This window comes from Octopus bimaculoides, chromosome 4 (assembly GCF_001194135.2).
Source record: "Octopus bimaculoides isolate UCB-OBI-ISO-001 chromosome 4, ASM119413v2, whole genome shotgun sequence".
Taxonomy (NCBI): domain Eukaryota; kingdom Metazoa; phylum Mollusca; class Cephalopoda; order Octopoda; family Octopodidae; genus Octopus; species Octopus bimaculoides.
The window spans coordinates 9,939,869-9,944,499 of record NC_068984.1 but is presented as its reverse complement, the minus strand read 5'-3'; the positions used below and the strand labels follow the sequence as shown (position 1 = coordinate 9,944,499).

Genomic DNA, 4,631 nt, shown 5'->3' with positions numbered 1-4,631 from the left:
GAATGCACCGGGGCTCACAACACAACAATTGGCGCCAAAAGGAATTTGTCATTCAATAAAATAGCAGTCAAATCTCACACCAACTGTCTTAAAACAACAGAAAAAGGGAAGGTCGCATTGAATAGTATAGACCTAGATGCACTATGCCCGAATAAAAGACGATATATTGACAGCAGTAACACTTTCGATCACAGGTTGCCTGCTAAATCAAGACTGGTCTAAAACCAATCCAGAAATGACTATCTCGTCGACTTCCGAGATGGACATGGGGAGAAATATACCCAGGAATAGAATATCCAATGTATTGTTTCGTGTTTAAAATGGTGTGGGTATATGTATGTGTGTATGTGTGTGTGCGTGCGCGTGTGTGTGTGTATGCAAGTATGCTTATATATATATATATATATATATATATATATATATATATATATATATATATATATATATATATATATATACGTATGTATATATATATATATATACGTATGTATATATATATGTATTATGTGTGTATACACACACACACACACATACATACATACATAGTAACCGGCGTGTGGCCCACAGTTTCCGTGTTAGACTCTCGATCATAACATTGTTCGATCCCTGTACCGAGGAATGCATTGTATCCTTAAGCAAGACTATTCATTTCACATTGCCCCAGGCTTCTCAGCTAAAAATCAATTCCAGCCGACTGCTTGTAAATCCTTCTTTCCCTTCGGCTGTCACTTCCTGAATGTTCTGCTGGATCAAAAGTGCGACAGCCTAAAGCGTAGCTGCGTTTTCTCACGCCCGCACTATATAGTCACCAAAAACTAGGTCATATTTGCGCTTGTGAGTAACGGCTAGGAAACGAAAGTGCATTATGTATAGATAGATAGATAGATAGATAGATAGATAGATAGATAGATAGATAGACAGACAGACAGACAGACAGACAGACAGACAGACAGACAGACAGATAGATAGATAGATATACATACATATACAAAAGATGTGCGTGTGTGAACAGAGAGAAAGAGGGGGAGACACAAATAGATAGATTAATTGATTGATAGACATACATATACTCATGCACACACACACACACACACAAACACACACATTATTTTATATGTACGCAATATAGTTGGAAGTCGTAAATGATCGATAAAAGACGTTGGCTTAAGCACAAAGCCAGCAATATTTGTCGGGGGGTGCTGTTAGTTGATTACCAAAACCCCCAGTATTTGACGCTTACTTTATCGACTTCCGAAAGGATGAAAAAAAAAGCTGTCCTCAACGGGATTTGAACTCAGAACGTAAAGTGTGGAAAGAAATACTGCAAAAAGCTAACGAGCCTGCCAGATTACCGCCATTCCATTGTGATCGATATTAATTGCTAAGAAATATTGGAGAAGAATCTAGTTTAATCGGTTCTATCTAAGTACTTGATTGGTACTTTATTTTATCGATCTTGGACGGAAGAAAATCAAAGTTGATCTTCGCGGAATTTGAACTCAGAACGCCGCAAAGTATTTGAATTAAATGTCGTAAGATATTTTGTTCGTCACACTAACAAATTCTATAATCTACAGCCTTCACTTTGGCAATTGAAATGGTAATAATAATTTCGGTACATCTCCAGTGGTTTTGAAGCAAGGGTTTTGGTGGGTTCATTGACCCCATTACTCATGGCACTTTATATTACAAACCTTGAAAAGTAAAGCTGACCCCATGCTCTAGTGATTCTTCTAATCCCCCGTCCTTAATGATTTCTAATTAGACATAAAACCAGCAATTTCGAGTGGAGGAGTTTAGTCAAATTACACCCATTCTATCATTTGACAGGTACCAAATTTTAATTAGCCCGAAAGAATGGAAAAGAACATTTACCTAGAACGTAGATTTGAACGTAGAACGTATGATGCCGGCAAAGTGTTTTTATCCGGAAGTTCAAACGATTTTACCAATCCACGTTACAAACTCTCACCCATCCTAACGTGCAAAGAATTAACGTGCAAAGAATTAACGTGACAAAGTTACATTATAATGAGAGGAAGAGTAAGGGCGTTTTACAATGAACATATTCAATATTCTTTTCAACTCCAGGCACAAGGCCCGAAACTTTTGGGGAGAGAGCCCGTCGATTAGATCGACCCAGTACGCAACTGGTACTTAATTTATCGACACCGAAGGGATGAAAGTGCAAAGTCGACTTTGGCGGGATTTGAACTCAGAACGTAACGGCAGACGAAATACCGCTAAGCGTTTCACCCGGCGTGCTAACGTTTCTTATTTTTTTATTGCCCATAAGGGGCTAGACATAGAGGGGACAAACAAAGACAGACAAAGTGATTAAGTCGATTACATCGACCCCAGTGCGTAACTGGTACTTAATTTATCGATCCTGAAGGATGAAAGGCAAAGTCGACCTCGGCGGAATTTGAACTCAGAACGTAAAGACAGACGAAATACCGCTAAGCATTTCGCCCGGCGTGCTAACGTTTCTGCTAGCTCACCGCCATAAACATATTGAATATTCTAGTGATACGAATAAATTCTTCAGCAGTTATTGCAAAATGCATTTCTTCTTAGGCCTTGTTGGTGTTCTTGGTTTAATTTTCATGATATTCTATCAGGGCATAATTGCATTGATATATTTTTTAAGGAAATGTATACAACAGCATTGTGTTTTTGAACTGTGAGCTGAAGTAATCGTCAACAATAGAGAGACCTTTGTATTTTAAATAAATGACATGCCAGTTTCTATAGCATGTATAATGTATATACAAACGTAGACTGGCACTAGCTGTAATATTGTTTCAGAGAAACATCTCAAAGAGACTTGTGTGTTAAAAATACAAGGCTTAGCTCAGAACGCCAGTGGATCGCCACACACACGTGTTTCGACTTAATTTGGTCTCCTCAATGACTAATACTTGGGCCAAACTGAAAATACTGCTTTCCATATAGAAATCTTGAACGAAACCCTATGTCTTTAATATCGCAAAACTCTTTCAGGAGTTTCTCTGAGATAAAATATTGCCTTTCTATGTTCGTATATACCCAGTGTTAATATTATCTCATGGCGTTCCAATCAACGGAACAGCCTGTTCGTGAAATTAACGTTAATTTCACGAGCAGGCTGTTCCGTTGATCAGATCAATTGGAACCCTTGTCGTCGTAAGACGTAACGTTGATGAGAGAACTTTTAAACCGGTGATTTCGAACAGAAATACTGTGCGATATTCGTTATGTTCGACAGTCACTCTCGTCGTCGCAAATGTTGCGAACCATTGATTGTCTCGTGTTAAACCCAGGCCTAAACAGGAGCGTAAGTGGGATGGACTTTCTCTTCCTTTTAAGAACATCGTGTACAATCATTCCAAGAACTTTGATGATATTCCTATTTCTATGTACGACATTGTCTTTCCTGAGTCTTCTAGTCTCCATCTTTAAGCATAACTTCTAAACACCTTACTTGGAATAATTATATTATACAACGTAATCGTTTCAAGTGAGGTAATGTGATTACACGATATAAATATTCCGGTGGATTTAATGGTTATATTAGATTTATTGCTAAATTAGTTATTATTAAGGTGGGTTTTCTATATCAAACTTTCCATTATCGTTAGTCAAAATGTATTCTTCATCTTCATAAGTATTTTATTCATCCTTGTACTGAATACTTTCGTCACGTTGGAACTGATAACCCTACTGTATTCTTCTTTTCTTTGATTGATTTCAAAAATGAATTTCTAAAATTATTACCTCCTCCTTAGCGAAGGCAGAGGTATTGTTTTCAGTCGTATTTGTTTGTTTGTCCGTGGACAAGATATCTCAAGAACCGCTGGATGGATTCGGATGAAACTTTCAGGGACGTTTCGCCTCGTGACTGGCATGAACTGATTAAATTTTGAGATCGATCCGGTACCGGACAAGGATTCTGAATCATTTTTCCGGTTTGAACAATGACTGAAATATCATTCGAGGGACATGTCTCTCGTGTCAGTTCCCAGCGCTTCCCTTTCCAGTCTCTGTTGCTGAAGAAAAGACAACCACTCCGAAATGAATGCATCCAACAGTCTAGTTAGGAAACACTGTGAGCCGACTCGGTATGTTTATACCGATTTATCTTCATGACAAAATACAGTAAATGGCTTACGGGTTCGAATACGCCTCAAGTATATTTGAACTGGTAACAAGTTTGTGTTCATAATGATAATGTTTAATCATGTTATAATCTAGCAATATGAACTTTAGGCTGGGTTCAAAACCCTTCATTTAATAAGAGTACTTAGTAATGACTGTATTTAGTAAGCCTTACTAAAGGTATTAGCTGTGTAATTAAAACAGTGTCGTGACCCCAGATTATCCCTAATGTCGACTGATGCCCTACTATCCCCGGCATTTAACACTTCTTAGACATTAATGATGATTCGATGGGGGCAGACAATAGAGATCAATAAAGTTAGTGTTATTTATATTAAAGATAACTTCCCTCTTCCTGGTCTCTTTCCTCGGAGGCCTTCAATAAAGTTCAAATGTGTTACCACTGTCATTTCTCCTTTGACTGAGACACAAAAGCAATGTGTGTGTGTGTGTGCGTGTGTGTGTGTGTGTGTGTGTGTGTGTGTGTGTGTGTG

General features: G+C 38.1%; 1 protein-coding gene across 1 annotated transcript in view; it reads left to right on the top strand.

Annotated features, from left to right (window-relative positions):
• LOC106875045 (synaptic vesicular amine transporter) overlaps positions 1-4,631 on the top strand; it is a 72,355-nt gene that overhangs the window by 1,028 nt on the left and 66,696 nt on the right. The window lies entirely within an intron of this gene.